This window comes from Chaetodon auriga, chromosome 7, assembly GCF_051107435.1.
Source record: "Chaetodon auriga isolate fChaAug3 chromosome 7, fChaAug3.hap1, whole genome shotgun sequence".
NCBI classification, from domain to species: domain Eukaryota; kingdom Metazoa; phylum Chordata; class Actinopteri; order Chaetodontiformes; family Chaetodontidae; genus Chaetodon; species Chaetodon auriga.
The window spans coordinates 13,590,161-13,607,604 of record NC_135080.1 but is presented as its reverse complement, the minus strand read 5'-3'; the positions used below and the strand labels follow the sequence as shown (position 1 = coordinate 13,607,604).

Below are 17,444 nucleotides of genomic sequence, written 5' to 3'. Positions count from 1 at the left end.
TGAGTGAGTGAGAGCAAAACAGAGTGAATGGAGTGAGAAGTGGATAGAGATAGAGCGGGGCATCCATCCATCATGCGGCACTGCCTCTGTCAGACTCGAGTAATAGATGACGAGAGATAGAGGGGAGAGCAGACACTCCTCTTCAATCTATCTCCACTCACTATCTGGGTTCGCTTGTCAGGTCTGCTCTGTCACCCCAGACCAAGACAATTACAGAGGAGAGGGGAGAGAGAGGTACAGTTACACACAAACACATGGACACAAACAGACACACAAACACAGAGCAGCTGTTTAACTGAAGAGAGGACGCAAGAGGAATCCCTGTGATCAGTCATCAATGTGACAACAGAAGAGATAACGCGCCTCATCTACTATTAAATACAACCTGGTACCGACTTCACAATATTATGACACAAGGGTAGCACAGTAGGTAATGGTAAACAAGTCATGACATAATAAGGGAATACTCGGTAACTACTCAGTGTGATGTACCACTTTTCATTGGGCGCACAAAAAGAGTAAATAATGACAAAGTAATTAGTAATGAATGAGTCATCACTAGTTTGTGCCCCTCAGCAGCTGGCTCAGAGTTAATCAGAAACCGCTCATGAAGAAAATGGTCATTATTCTGATTGACTGATCATTATGAACTAATCATTACCGAAAGATTCATTAATATAATATATACCAGTCTGTTCTCGAAGAACTCATCGTTATCTACTACACAGTCCTTGAATCAGAGGTATTCAGGAACTACTCATGAATGATTGATTAATTATCAGGTCAATTCTCACTCCTTCCTTATATAACGTGTGCATATTTTTGTGTACCGTGTTGTTAAGTGTTATCAATGTCAGGTGTGACAAGATCAAACAAAACATAACCAAAATCCAAGAGGCTATATTAATGATCCAATTAATGTAATGTCAGAACCAGATCACTGCAGCATCAATATGTTGAATAAAAATCCCACATTAGCATTAGCAGTAAAAATCATCAACAATTCTTAATTAACTTTCTAGACAACCGTCATTATGCCATGTGCATCTTGATCGGGTGATGTCTGCTCATAATCAGCAATCATTTATATTTTCTACGTCTTTAATGTCAAAACATCAAACATTTCATTCAAATGACTTTTCCTTCAGTGACTGTGCTCACAGCTGTGTTCGACTGGGGCGTATTTTTTTAAAGGAACTAAGAATATTTCAATGCATTTATCACGCAGTATTAAATAAAACTGCAACGCCATCTGCATGCTGTTAATGCACAGTAAACACTGTAAAAGCTGCTCTGCACTCCCTGTAAAAGCCTCAGTAAAAAGAATTGATGAAGGCTTCGATTATAAAGGAACTGCACAAGTCTTAAGCGATGGCGGTGGTGTTTAACTGGGGTTAGCCACTCATTTCTACATTTCGACTTGTGGACTAATTAGAGGAGCAGAAGGTGCTTTCTGCAATTTGGGAGAACCATAAATCTCCATATGCACAGTGACAGTAAGTTTCCAACGCCATTTCTGCCCACGCCCTGGAACACACATATTATTAACGCAAAGTACCAGTGGGCCACTACGGTCATAAAATATGCTAATTTAATACGGTAATCATAATGTTTAATGCAACACTTGTTCACATGCCTAAATGTGACCAGACGTGTTGGTGTGTCTTGCTGTAAAAGGGGCAGCATTAGGACTGTGTTTATATGTCATGCCCAATCAAGTCAGCTCTTCCCATCCCACTTTAAAGAAGTCTGTTCCCCAGTGGCAAACTTTTGAGGCTGTCCAAGACTGAGGTATCTGTACTGGAGGAAGCATCTGCAGTTCCACGTGCATCTGACTGGCATGAATAAGAAACACAAGCATTAAATTAAACATAGTCCAGACAACAATTCCCATTTAACTCATAACAATATGAGCTGGTTACACGCACAACTCCACTTCAAAAAAGGTGACTTTACTCACAATTGGTATGTAATAATTCCCATAAAAATGAACTATTCTGTTACAAATCAAGGTGAAACATCTGAAAATGTGATGAAGGCTTCATGGCTTTGGGCAAAAACCATCTGTCTAAAGAATGAATGCAAAAATACATATGACAGGTCAATATACAGCACATGCACCTCCGTCCACCAGATAAAACAAAGACAAATCATTCCTCTTGGTTTTGTGAGTAATACAAAACAAAGGCAGAGAGCTGCTGCAGCACACCAGTACATTTCACACAGTCAGGAAGCAAAAAGATGGGTCAACGGATGATAAAACTTGGCCCCGACAGTACTCCTGACCAACTGTATAGACGAACACTGTTGGTGCTGCAGGTTAACATTAGAAACTCTGAGTTTTCCTTGATTTACATAGTCACAATAAATCACCCTCGGCCTGGCTTGACAAAAACAAACAAACAAAAAAAAAAAATCAACTATGTTACTGGTTGAAGAAAAAAAAAAAAACAAAAAAAAAAACGTTGTCCCCAGAGATGAAATTTTGGAAACTTACAGGATGCTGTGGTTTAGCTGAGCAGTGTTATATGCCTCTGCCTGCCTGCCTGCTCAACACAGCACCATTCTAATACCAGGCTGCTTGGCATTCAGCATGCTGCTCGCTCGCTCTCTCTCTCTCTCTCTCTCTCTCTCTCTCTCTCTCTCTCTCTCTCTCTCTCTCTCTCTCTCTTTCTCCTGGCACCATCCCTCCCTCCTTCTCTTCACCTCTCTCTCTCTCTCTCTCTCTTTCGGCAGCATCTCTCACCCGCTCTTCCCTGGTGAGGTGGGATTGCGCCACTGAACCAGCATCTGTTGCCACGCACATGCACAGGCGTGCACACACACACATGCAAACATACACTAACTGTGCAGACATTTAAACCCCTACTGTAGTGGGCAGCATGTCGCTGTGTTGAGAACATCATGATGACATATTTTGGACATTAAAACTATAAAGCAGCGTGTTGCCATATCACAGTCTTCACGCCTAGAGCTTCTTGGTGATATATTCTCACCTTATGCTCCTCCTTTTTTTCTCTCATTCCTCCTTCCTTTTTCCTTCATCCCTCATCCTCTCCCTCATGAAGCATCCCTTCCCTTTTTCCCTCCTCCTCCTCCTCCCCCTCCTCCTCCTCACCAACACTTTCTCCCCTCTCTTCACTGCTCTGTGCATTTCCTTCTCCTCTCCCTCCTTCACAAACGCAGAATTTGTTCTTAATTGACCCGCCTTGTTGAATAAAGGTCAATTCCTCCCCAACAGCTTCTTATGTTCCACTTTTTCTTGCTACCTCCAGCCTTTCTCCGTCCCATCTTCCCTTTCCTTTCATCAGTCTTTTCTGCAGCCTGCCCTTCCTTGCATGTCTTTCATCACTGCAACATCACTCCCTTTTTTCCTCATGCAAACGTTAGGTCCTCGCTGCAGCCATCCCATCTTCATGTAACCTTTCCTTTTTTTAATACAACAAAACCTTTAGGTGCAAATATCCATACACCAGTGTACATACGTGCATTCCGTCCATACAGAGTTAGACGTATCAGTGCAAGAGCCTCGCTTGCACCTGCAGACCTATACATCACTTCCCCACAGAGATGAAACTGTATTTTCCTTCTCTCTGGAAAACTCATTGAGTTTCTCTGTGTGAGTTCCATTTCTTTTCTGCCCTGTCTGTCTCGCCCATACAGACACATCAATCAATTAGACTTACACTCCTCCAGAATTTACTCGTCTCCTCAGCGTCATTATTCAATCTGATGTTGACAGAATGGAAGGAATTTTACATGTTGCCAACCTTAGAAGGCTTTACTGCTCAGTTAGCTCAAAAAGTTGCTTGGATCTCGTCAGACATCACGTCCAGTCATGGCCACTGAAGAGTCAACTGCACTCTCAGCACAAGCCTGTGCCACCCAGGGCTTCTAATTGACCAATCCGAAGTCCAGCCCAACCTAGTTACTGTAGCTAGGTCGGACAAGCTTGACAAAAAACATACATGGTCAAGACACTGACTGCAAGTACGACAGTATGTGATTGAGGCAAAACCATGCAAATTAAGGTTTAGTCTACTCGTCTCTTCTCCTTTTACTCCAGTAAATTTTCCTGTTGGGATACCAGATGTTGTGTACTCCAAATAGATAATGCAATCCCTTTCCAAATCTCTTAAAAGTCACTATATAAATAAGGAGGAAACCTGGTTGTTGGTCCTCTTGATGTAGCTATACGTTAGCGAGCTGTTTAGCTAGCAATATTTGGTTTTATTTTCAACATAGACAAGCCTAGCATATTGCTTAACAGGAAAGGGGAAGTTGACCGAGGTTCTGCCAGGTACCAAGCTTGCTCGAGTGTTATTGGAGCACAGAGCGAAAGGGGTGGGACTTAGGAAGAGTCAGCTGTTTTATCCATTATATGACTGTTACTGTAATAAGGGACCTAAGTAAAACTTTTAATACTTCTAAATAATCTAAGTACCTGCCTTCCCTCAGACTCAAGCCTTCCTCTTCCCTTCTTTGACTCTCAGCGTAGTTCAGTTAACTGTAAACATGACAAAGTACCATGCATTGTCAGCTCTTGCAGAAGCAGGGCAAGTGTTAATGACTCTCACTCTTTCATCATCACATGCCATCTCCCATCAATCTCCAACCTCTGCTGCACTCAATTAGGAGGGGCGAAAAGCACCCAATCATTTAAAAATCTGTCAACTGAGTGATAGGACAGCAGTATATGTGCTTATGACTGCCCTGTTCAAAATAATCAGAAGGCTTGACAGCAGCTTTCCCACACTCTCTGGCACCAGTTCTCCCGTTAGTATGTTTTTCTGAAACCTTCAGCCTAAATCCCAGTAAGTGAATCATGACTTTGCCACTTTCACGCCTGTTTTCATACTGGAAATCAGGGTCAAATGACTCTCTTGGCCCTCCACACAGCACACAGCACACAAATTTCTGCGTTTCCTGCACTCAACTTAGAAATGGTTGTACAGTATTGGTGAGTCTTCCAATCCAGTCAGCGCTTACTCGATCTTACTTATACCATCTGATGTTTAAAAGTGGGAAATGTGCTTTCATTGGCTTTCTCGCGAAGAGTTCGATGAAACGAAAGTTACCACTCGCATCGTCAATACAATAGCTGGGGCCAGAAGCTGGTCTGCTTAGCTTGGCATAAAGACTGGAAACAAGTGGAAAGAGTAAAAACTGAAGAGTAAGAACAACACATTGTGGTTTTACAGGGATTATGTGCTGGACTATTGTCCCTAGATGCAGAAACCTCCTGCAGTCTTGTCGATACCATGACAATCTGAGGCTCCAGGAAGTTACTGCAAGCAGCCAGCACATAGCCTGAACCACAATGTGTCGTTTTTCCACCAGTTTTTTGCACATATCAAAGATATAACATCTTAGTTAATCTACAGTCATTAAACGGTTTCTGTGCATTTTTGTCTCACCTTAATGTGACATCACCAAAAGCACCAGCAGCCATTGCTTTTGAAAACACTCCTGTTGTTTATTTTATTGTGTTTGCATGCACTGATATATCAAAATATTCTTAGGATAATGTTTCTGAGTTGAATCATGTGAATGTCTCATATGTTCATACAAACACACTAAAATAGCTGGACCTAACACTGCCCCCCTGAGACACTTTATCCAACTCAGTTTCCATGGCACTGTGAGAATACTCTGTTTATTCATGTGTAGCGGTATTCATGAGTGGGATATGAAGATGCATGAGAGGTGCAAATCGATTAAGAGCTCGACCGGAACGTGAGGTATAACTCAGACCACTGTGCACACTTTGGCATGCTCACTGTGACAAGGCGTAGTTCATTACAGCATTCTTGGAGAAAAATTTAGTATGCAGTCATCTTTGGCCACGTTTGAGGCTCCAAACTCAATCTCCATCAAATTTTCTGTCTGTATTTGAGTTGCAGTCGTTGTGCACAGGGGTCATGATCAAACATACATGCATTCCATTGACTTCAAGCATTTCCCCATTGCAGATTGCATGCACTGCGATTATGATCTGAACTGCATCAATATCTCACTATAAAAATGAAAATCTTTCAAGACTCTGGCTAAACAGTGTTTCAAGCCACACTCAAACATAATGCATCAATACAAGCAAGAAAGAATGAGCAAATGTAAGCAAGAAGGATTGAAATATCGACACAAGGCTTCGGCTAAGCCACAGGTATACACGTCTGGAGGCAAGAAACAGGAAAGACAGCCCCCGGCTTCCTCCAAACCTCATTTAATCTTGCATGTGTGCTTACATGTGTTTTATGGTGGCTTAGAGACGCTGCAAAACCCCATCAAAATGCAAATGGGGCAGTTAAGGACAAGGAAATTCACCAGGTAAAGAGGAGCTGATGAGCTGACACGGCAAACTAAATAGTTAGCCGTGTGCAGTTTTTTGTGGTTCCCTCTCTTCTCTCTCTCCCTCTGCGTGTCTCTCTTTCTGTCTCCATGGTGCAGCAGCGACCATTACGCAGCAATCCATTGGATAATACCATACAGTGGCTACAGCATAGCGCCGTTAGAGTATTCTATAGCCTCCAGCATGCTATTGTTAGAGCTTTCTGAAGGGATCGTTTCAATGCCAGCTGCAACACCTGCTCTCTCTACCTTTTCTAATTCCTCCCCTATATCTTCTCGGTCGTTTCCCCTCCCAGCTGCTGCCCTCCCAATTTACTTCATTCCATTACCTTATCCTGTCCTCTCCTATTTTCTCGGCTCAAGCAGTCCTCCCTCTCACCTGCCATTATCTCCTCTCCTCCCCCTTCTCCCCTGAACACCTTTCTCCTATCACCCAGGCCATCTCCTCTCCTCTCCGCTCCTTCTCTGCTGCCCTCTTCCCCGAACAACTCCCTTTAAATCTCACTTCTCCCCCTGTCTGTGCTCCCTCGGTCCTCCTCTCCTTGCCAGCCTGCTCCCCTTTAAATTAATCAATTGCATTCTTCTCCTCCTCCCTCCAGTTTTCCTTCTATATCCACCCTTCCCTCATCACCCCTTCTCCTCCAAACTCTGAAAAGACTCTACCTTTGCCTCCTCTCCTCCCATGCTGTTTTATCCACCTGCTATTTTAGCCCATCTCTGCTCAAATCTCGAAATCTCACCCCATCTCATCTCCTCATCTATTTCTACACTCCTCCCATGCTTTATACCTCCAGCATCTATCCCCATCCCTCCTGGCCTTAATCTAGAGAGAGGATATCACCATCTCTAAATCGTATGGGAGAGAAAACACCAGCGCCATTATCTCCCCATCTGCCCCCCCCCCCCCGCGTGTGTGTGTGTGTGTGTGTGTGTGTGTGTGTACTCAAATCGGCTCCTCTAAAATTACACATCAACCACTCAGAAACATTGCGGCACATATGAGCGGCGGAGAGCAGAAGGTGTCGGAGGGAGGAGAGCAGGGAGGTAACTGTGCGATAATCGGACAGATGAGAAAAGTAGGTAAAGAGACCTGAAGCTAAAGATACACGTACCTGCGCGTCTCCCTCTCCTCCTCTCTGGTTTGATACAGGCTATTTCTCCACCGCTTATCTCCTCCACCCTTATCAAAGAATATGTTGAATAATCCTCCTCCTGGTCAGACAAATTTTCAAACCAAATAAGATATCATATCCACTTTTTGGGGGAGGGGGGTTCTGGTGTTGCACCGCGCACGGCTGACCGCGGAGCGGGGCTCCTGGAGTGGTGGTTGGGCAAGCGAGGCGTTTCAGTGTAGTTCCCGTTGAGTTTGCATGGAAAGCCCGGTGCGGGTGCACGACCGGTGGCAGCCTATAACCTACAGCAATCCGGTGTCCGCCGCTGACCCCCTGGGACAGAACTGTGAGCGTGGAAAAACGCCGTTAAACCGGCGCACCGCCGCGTTGCGCACTCATCTGGTCTCCACATGAGCTCCCCGCGTTTCCGTTAAGACTCCGTTAATCGGTCATTTAAAGGAAGAAACCCAGCCGTCGGGGGTTAATATCGGAATCCAGTGTCTAGTTAAAGAGTGGAGGAAAAGCAACGGGCAGGGAGAGTGGGGATAACGTCTCAGCACTGAAAGCGGGTACGGTCGTCGGTACTCAGCCGGTCTCCACGTAAGCTCCACTATAGGTGCTCTTTGCTCCCCCGTTCAGCAGCTGTCATTCCTGCACCCCACATCACATTTCACTCATTCACGGCTCATTTGCATCGTATCTGCACTTGCTTGTAGAATAAAAATCCCCTCTGCTTGTTCGGTCGGGAGGTGGTTATCCGCGTCAGGTGAGAAATTGAATAATGAGAAAACAAACGGTTGGAAAAGAAACTGCAGAATCAGAAGAGCGTGGTTAAATGGTCGTCCCCCCCGTTCAGCCACAGAAGTGACTTTGTCTTGACCTCTCTCTTCTCTCCAAGGAGAGACACCGGACAGCAGTGCGTGCTGCCCGGTGGATGGCAGAAAAACACGCGCTTCAGACAGAGAAAGGGATGATAAATCCGGCTATGAAAGCAGCTTCAAACCCCGTCCTTTCCCCTCAGTCGTTAAAATGCGCTCTGATCCGGCACGGTGAGCATCTCCGTCCCCTCCTGCAGTTACTTTCACACTGTGCGGCGGTTTGTCCCGGGAGGCGATCCGCCTACCAGTTCCTCCTCTGTCTGCCTCCTTCCCTCTGTGTCCGTGTCCAGCTCTGCCTATGGACAAGTCTCTGCTCCGGGGGTTACAAGCTGGTAATAACGGATGGAGACGTTATGACGACTGTGCGTGATGGCATCGCCGGGGCGTTTGAAGTAGCTGATGTAGTTTGGGTCTGTTAGGAGTCGCAACAGACGGCAACACGGCCAGAGGTTCTCAAAGCGAGGGACGGGGACCCCAAGGGGGTCGTGGGCATGCAAGTGCATCATTGGCTAAAAATAAAGTAGTTCCACTTTATGATTGTGTTATTTATTTGGAGTTTTTACAGGTACTAATAATGCACATACAAGTGATCATTTCCTTTTAAAACAACGTCTCTGCATGTGCTGGAATGCAACACAAATATTTTTATTATCCATAAACAATGCAATAACTAACAGAGAAGTTTCTGCTTGCTCCGGTGATATAAATATGATCCTAAACACACATTATAGCCTGCTTTCTTTAATAATGGACTCCTGGTTGCCAACATAGGTTAAATTGGCAGCTGCTTCCCTCCTTTTAAAGCAATAGTTCGATGTTTTTAATGCTTATTCGAACATAATCCCAGACATTTTTGTACAGGTTAAACAAACTGTAGGACATTTTCATTGATGACTTTTACAGAAGTTGGCACAGGATGTGGTACAGAGCCAGGTTAGCTGCCAGTCTTTGATGATCGCCCGGACAGATATGAGTGGTGTCATTTTCATGTTGAACTATTCCTTTAAAAATTAGGATAGACAATTATCATGAGAGGGTTTTTTTGCTCAGTAACACCCAGAGAACCCATCAATTTCCTACTGTAATCCACACTTGTAATGACCACTAGAGGGTGGAGATGAGTGGCTGGCTTCTCCCTGTTGATGATTAAAATTAACAGTAAACAGCATGAAAAGACTGAGACATTTGACATGCAATAGACCTTTCTGTTCAGGGGTCACTGATACTGATGCAGCGTTATGTGATTTCCTCTTTGACCAAAGTATCTGATGGTGTGATTGTTGGGTAACTGCAGTGATGAATGCTGCCATGAGAAACTGGTGGAGCAGCTGACGCAGGAGGCAGATTAGTATGCTCACTTTACAGATTCTGCAGGATTTCATGGATTATTATGCGCAAGTGTTCAACAATTATCTGATTAGCAAGAGATGGGATAAATTTGATGGTGCACTGCTGGCAGAACACAGAGTAGTTCCCGGATGTGATTGTTGTTGTGGTGGTGGTGGTGGTGGTGGGGCCGAGAGGGCAGGGGATAATAAAGAGATAAAGAGAATAACAGAGGAAGGCAGAAATAACCAGACAAACAGATTAAGAGAGTGGGCAGAGATCAGACGGGACAGGAAATTTCGAACTCTGACGTTTTACTTCATCTTCTTTAACATCTATCAAACTGTTGGTCAGAACAAGGAAATGGGTCAGAGTCTTGTTTCTGTTGGTTCCTATCCACAGTGATAATGTTTTAATTAGACTGGGTGTCCCCAGGGAGAAACGAAATATCCTCATTTTGAGATTCTCAAAAGAAAAATAGTTACTGACCTAAATGATCTTGTCCAGTTGTGTTGTCAGAGCTTTTTTAAATATTATAAAAAAAAAGCTAATTTGCATTGGAAATGTGTGTGTGTGTGTGTGTGTGTGTGTGTGTGTGTGTGCGTGTGTGAACCAAACAACTTTTTCACCCACATATTAGGTCATGGCAGTGAGCTCATGCGACAGAGTAGAGCTGATTGTGAAATTCTTCAAATCTTTACCGCCCTCAGAAATGCCCTCTCTGACTCTACATGCAGGCCATGATTTACTCAACATTCAAACACTGCCGTTAATAAATCCCACAAAGCATTGAGAAAGCAGCGCCTTTACTTTGCACCACTGTACAAGAGCCCTGAAACACCAAAGCAGGGTCCTCGAGTCAAGCCAGCCCTTTTACAGCATCTGTTCACACCGAATTCTAACAAAGACAAACACAAATATGGAGAGAAAAACACAATCCTGACGCAAACTGGAACACATTCATCCCTAAATAGATAGTAGGCAGTAGGTAGTGCATGATGGCAGACTACCAGACCAGTGTGACTAATAAGCCCCGAAGGAAAATGTTGAAAAAATACAGACTGTGAACGCAGAACTGGAGGACAGGCTGTGATCACACTGCTCCCAAGGAAAGGTGAGCGGGCACTTGGCATGCAGGAGTCAAAGATGTTTACTTCCTCTAATTCAAGTCAATATCTACTTTTTTTCCCCTAAAAACCATAAAAATATGACCTGGGAGTCAAAGAGTGTGTTTCTATTGATGAAATAATTAGTTGATTAAGCAATTAGTCCATTGACAGACAGTTAATCACCAACAAAGTTGCTCTTTGAGGATCTAAAGACGTTTATCTGTTTTGTCTTAATTGGTGCTGGACTGTTGGTTGGACAAAATCAGCAGGTGAGGATGTCACCAAGGGCTTGTGGGAAATCTCATTGGGTATTTTTCCTGATTATCTGATATTTTATAGACTAAAGTATTATTCAGTTCAACAGAACAATAGCAAACAGATTCACGAAACTAATAAAATGTAGTTAATAATATCTTTCAAACTAAACAACATAATAGTTCCTTTGTTACTGCTTCCAAAACAACCCATGTGGACCTTTTCTAATCCGGCCCGGCTATGGTTGGTTAGGTCAAGGCGCAAAAACTGCTTAATTAGGATTAGAGAAAACTCATGGTCATGGTCCCATGTGTGACCCTCCACCCATGGCCTCCTCCCTGAAAGGCCGTGTGCTGGTCTAATAGCTACTTCTGCCTTTGTTGCCAGCAAACAACAGACAGGAGGGTTCACAAGAGGCCACAAGAGGTGCTTGTGAAGGGAATGGGGCCCTTGCAAGACATGTTTTGCTTTATACATTTGAATAAATGACCAATGCTGTCATGTTTCTGTGGAGGGCAGCCTGTGCAGCCAATAGAGTGAAACAATGGCAGTGCAAACTCAGACACGAAGGCAGTAACAGCACTAAATTCCTTTTTCTTCTTGCTGTTTTCTCCTTTGCTAATTTTCATATCTCATAATGTATATTCGCAGAGTTTTTTATGTTGCTGCTTTGTAAGTTTGGTCACTGTCATTTCAGCGTGTTTTGACGCTGCTGTGGCAACAGGCTGTGTTTCGTAACAAGGCAGAGTCTGTGAAGTTTAGAGGGAGAGACACAGAAGACAATGAGAGGGCACAAAAGATAAAGACAGAGAGAAGGAGAGAAAATGTGAGGGAGGGAGGGAGGGAGATAAAGAGAGACGGAAGACCCTCCAGCCGATTCAGCACCATGGACAGTGCTGCAGCGGGATTCAGCAGCACAAGGCCGGAACAAGCTTTATCCTCAGAGAGAAAAGCCAAAAGCTCTTCTCAACATGCGCTGATCTCTCTCACTCTAACTCTCTCGCTCTCTTACACACACACACACACACACATGCACACACACTTATGTCACGTCCGTGTATTTCCTCGACACTCGTCATCGCCTCTCTCATAACCCTCTCCCCTGCCTGCCACACTCCCGAACCCTCCACAGTTTGTTTCTTATCATCAGTCTCTGCGTGACTGCTCTCTTTGTGGATCAACATCAGAGGATAGTTGACGATAAGTCAGGCACGCGTGTGTGCGCAGTGCGTGTCACTCAGCCCGGTAAGCCACAATTTTTTTTTTTCCCCCCTCCTCCCCAAGTCACCAAATATGGAGAGGAAGCATGAGCAGAGGACAGCTGAAAGGGACAAAGTGCACTAAAACGGATGAGTGGTTTCGAAACAGGGCATTGAAATGAATCGTAGAAATGAAGAAATTGTGAAAATTCAAGCAGAGGAGAAGAAGAACATGACATGAGAAAGACAGAAGGAAGGACCATACTTTATTGCTGCAAGGGATTTTGTTCTGAAAATACTAACAAGCAGGAACATCATCAGTCAATATGTGTGACATTCAAAGCGCCACATAGTCGTGAAGTTGTAAACAAATCCATGTGGATTTGCCATGTCGGACAAACTGAGCCACACAGTTTGTGTCGTTGTCTGAGCACTGCTGGAGAAAGCTTCAAGTAAAAGCAAAGCTCGAGTACTATGTGTGCGGTTAATCGCTGCTGTTCTCAAGGGGCAAAATGGTTGCCAGAAATAAGAATTCACTTCCATGTTGCCCACAATACCTGTTAGATCTGCAAATCCACCCGATGAAAGTTGTTTTAATTGGTTTGTCCAATCATTCAAACTGTGTTTTTTACTTTAATTTGAAATGCTACGTCTGATTCATGGCCGGCCTAATCCTGTTATCAGTGAAACAGTTTTTTATTGGCAGAAATCTGGTTTATTTGAACTCTTACAGGGATTCTGAGTTTGGAAGCTCAAAGCCGTAAACCTGAACACTTCACATGTCCATTTGGAGAGGAGATACTGTCGCGTCTCTTCCTGTACATTATTAATGACACCAGAAGTTCCATTTGACAAGGTGTGCACTGCCAGGTCTCTGAAGATGTTGACGCTGGCATCTACTCCTTTGCTTCCAAGGAGCACAGCAGGCTTTTGCTCCTCGTGGTTGCACAGTTGTTATCGGTGTGTCAGAGGCACTGGTAGACAAGTGCCGGCATGGATGTCCCAGTGGAAGGTGAAACGCAATAAAGTGCCCTCTGGGGTGCCCTTCCATGGCCTCTGTGTGCCTCTGAGTGGTTAAACAGTTAATAGTCCCCTGTGCGTTTTAATCATGAGGTGTAGTTGTTACACTTCACGCCACATAATGAAGCTATTTTAATCTCAATCAGCGTTTAAAACTGTTTCTCTTTTTCTTTTTTCTTCTTCTTTCCCTCTTGCCCCGCAGACGGCCTGAATCTGCCCCACTGGTGGGAGGGTCCCATGTGTCTCTTATTGTCATATCCAGCTTTTGGAAACAGCTGATGTGAAGATTGACATTTTCCTCTAATCATCATATGCAGAAGCTGTACAGACTGAACTCGGGTTTAATCTCAGCGCCTGTGTTTCTGCCTGCCGGGCACATACACACAATCAGACACATCCCCTTCCTGCAGCCTCTCTGCCCTTGTCAGCTCAACACTGGCCCAACCAATCAATGAACCAATCAATCAGCTGATCATGAGATCAGAGCCTCAGGCTGTCAGCTGATCCGTCGCCCAGTCAAATAATTGATTGGCATTGATCAGTTAATGCTGCAGGTAAGTGTTTGATTGAGAGGCCTGTTTCACAGAGAGGATTAGGGGTGAATATTGGTCCAGAAGCTGTTCATCGACTTTGCTGATGAAGTACACACTTATCTTTATTATTTTCCAAGGAGATATATTAATCTTATTCGTGTCCCAACACATTCCCCTTTATATTTACAGAGTTAAAACAGAGGTTACTCTGGTTAATAAAGAGAAATCAAGCAGTAAGTGTAGAACAGATGAAATGAATGGGCTCTCTGTGCATTTCTCTCAGAGCAAAAGGTCCAAATCTAAACTCTTAGTGTCCATAAAAAAATCTGTTTATTTTCTGAAATTCAATCTTAGATAGACTGCCAGTGTCAATCAGTCAGCCTTGGCAACACTTAAGCAAGTCTGGGGAATATTTTGCTTTACAAGAATTCAGTTTTTCTGTCTTTCTTTCTTGGCGGAATAAAATTTGAGCCAACACAATCAAAACAAATATCATTTCACTTCAATCTCATTCAAAGACTGTTTCACCAGCTCTGATGGATGGTATAGTCTGATTGTTTTCTTTTTTCATCTCACCTCATCAATGCCCCCCCCCCCACCACCACCCCCCCACCCCCGTATCGTGCCTGAGACAGTTCTCATATCAGTGGAAGTAGAGGACAAAGGCAGCAAACAAATGACTGAGACAACATCCATCACTTTCCATGTTTGAAGCACCACCTGCGTTTATGAAGAAATAAAAGTATTTCGGATTGACCTACCACTTCACCCAGCCCGCTCACCAGCAGTGCATACCAAATTTAGGTCAGACCAAAATGGGAGGAAGCTATAGCCAAAATAGAATAGCAGCCACCCACAGGAGAACCACCCCACCTCCAATCTGTGAATTACAGAATGATATTTGGTCTCACAGGGTTTCGTGGAGGTTTGAGCTTCACCAGCTCAGTCGCACCTGCAAAGATGGCCGGATGCATTTGAATTTCAGTTTTGTTTCATTAATGTAATTATGTGGACAGTGAGGGAAATAATGCATTACTGAGTAACAGCAATGTGCTTTTTGGTTTTATGTCTTACCAGGAGCTGAAGGGGAAGGGAGACGAGATGACCACAATCCAAAGCGTATTTTTATGCTTCAAGTCTGTTTTCTTCCATTTTATGCACTGTCAAACTGCAGGTGACCTGCGCTGTGCCTGAACACATTGTGTGAAAGAAGCATGCTGCAGACACGCTTCTTTGCTTGTGTAGACATTGTGGTCGCTTGACAGAGGGGATGTAGGTTGGGGAAAGCAGCTAGCCTTCACCAAAAGAAGAGAAAAACACCTTTCAGCAAATCCAAAATTGTCTTATTTATATATTGTGTCGTTCACTGGCTACCTACTCCCTGGTAAACCCACATTCAGAAATTAACCGGGTTATGTTAAGGCTATGTGTGACCCCTGCTGCTTTGTTGTGAGGATGACCAGACTTCTTGAATGCTAAGCTAGGTGCTTTGCTGACGCCTGATGATCAGTAAATACCTTCAAACCATAGGCTTGCTGCTTTTTAATGCATAATACCTCTTCTTATTTTCCTTTTTTGGGTGTCAGATATAGGGACTGTAACATGTGGATGGGCATACTTTGGGGACAAGTATTATAACTAATTGCTTCTGATGTTTAGTAATTAGTAAAGTGATCTACATTTTCCAGTTCCAAAGTCTATAATGTAGCAAGAAAATGAAACCAGCTCTCAGGACACCTGTTTATTTCCACGAGAGAAACAGAGTGAGGGAAAGAGGAACAGAGATGTTATAGCATTGTCCTTCAGAGTAGCAAGGTTACAGTTTAATGGAGCCAACACGAATGCCTCTCCTGACACATCCTCCCCACCATGGCCATCTATTAGAGGGGGGACAGATAGAGAGAGAGAGAGAGAGAGAGAGAGAGAGAGAGAGAGAGAGAGAGAAGGACAAAGTGGGACAGAGCATCATAGACTGACAGAGAGAAAGAGAGAGAAAGACTGCCAAATCATGGCCTTCTATCACCACACTGATGCAGAGAGAGAGATGGAGGGGGAGTGCTGTGGCAGGGAGAGAGGTAGAGACCCTGACACCACCACAACATGGTCATCCATTACTCCTGAAAGTACAGGGAGGGATGGAGCAGAGGCAGACAGATGGAGAGAGAGAGAGAGAGAGAGAGAGAGAGAGTGCAGTGATAGTAACATATATGTATAAGGTGGTACAGTCTGAATTATCATTCTTAGTTTTCTGTCTTGTACTAAATGCTTCGCCAAAGCTGTTCTTAAGCAATGTTGGATTTTGAGAAAAAGGGGCAAGGAGAGATGTTGTGGGAGGAGGGGTGGGAGTTCGATGTAGAGATAGACTGAAGGAGATCAGCGAATAGAGGACAGGAGCGATGGAGAAAGCAGATATAGAGTTGGTGAATGTCTATCTCCCTGGGCTCAGGCTGGGAAAGAGCGATGGGAAGAAGATAAGGAGGAGAGGAAAAGTCAATAGAGAGAGCATGACTGAGTGACAGGAGCAGAAAGACCATCAGAGAGAGGAGGAGAGAGAGAGACAATACAAGTTTTTTTTCTGTATTCTGATCCCTGCAGGTTGTTTAGACAGGTCACTGTGCTCTCAATCCAGTGCAGGTTACCGTGTACATGTTACTGTACTTTGTACTTTGAAAAAAAGGTTATTAAGCTGAGGTAACTCTTCTCTGTATACAGTGCCAGTGAGTGACTAGTCTCTTCTCAGCTCAGGTTATTTTGTCTGAGAGTGAAGGAAAGTGATAATTAACCCTGTTTGCTTGAATTGAGGTGTGTGTGACAGCAGACAATTATTATCTGTGACTAGGAAAAGGTTCTAGCTTCCAGCCTCTGGTTATGACAACAGTGTAGAACTTGAAAGTCAACCACATTAATGTTACACTAAAAATATACTGTTGTTGTTCAGGCTTGAATTCTGCCAAGAGGGAATCCTGCTTAAATCATTTGGCATAGGGTAAACATGACTAGGAGCGTGCTCTACCCATGCATTATATTCATGCATATATGAAAATTTCATGAAATATATGATACCAAAGTACGTGGACAGAGAAGACTCTAATTTAAACAGGAAAAGGTTAGATGTGTCAGGTCACAGTGTCTTCAAAAACAAACCATATCACCTTCAGAAAACTCTGAATTGAAGTTTGACATTTAGCCTTAACGTCCATTAAAGGTACAGTAAAAACTGAAGTTTCAATAATGCATCACTCAGATATGTGATCCTTGGCTTACTGCTCGTTTGCTATGTAAGAGATAAAATAAAGAGAATTAAGAGAGAAAGAGGGAAAAGCGTGTGATTGGGAAAAAAGACAAGAAAGCAAAGAAATGAAAGGTGAAGAGCAAAAAACTGGGAGAAAAAAAACTGGATACTTTAAAATAAAGAATTTAATCTTGAGGTATTGTGCAGATAGAACAATGCTGAGGGAGCTTGTGTGTACATGTGTGTAAAGAGTCTACTGACATTTTACCTTGTGGATTGGTGTTGAGCACTCAGCGCGATAGCCTGTTTGCGTGTGTGTGTGTGTGAGCTTGTGCATGTGTGCGAATGTGTGTTTATGTGTGTTAACAGCTATATATTTACAGTGTGAAAGACGGTATGCATCAGGTAAAGCTGATAAAGCACTCAGCCTGA

At 43.7% G+C, this 17,444-nt stretch overlaps 1 protein-coding gene across 2 annotated transcripts in view; it reads right to left on the bottom strand.

Moving 5' to 3' along the window:
• LOC143323143 (leucine-rich repeat and fibronectin type III domain-containing protein 1-like protein) overlaps positions 1–8,727 on the bottom strand; it is a 164,205-nt gene extending 155,478 nt beyond the window's left edge. The window contains exon 1 of one of the 2 annotated variants that reach the window (XM_076734808.1): positions 7,461–8,727. The gene's annotated coding sequence lies outside the window, so the exon portion shown is untranslated. The remainder of the gene's footprint in view (positions 1–7,460) is intronic. The other variant, XM_076734807.1, reaches the window with a different exon arrangement.
• Between the last annotated feature and the right edge of the window lie 8,717 nt (positions 8,728–17,444).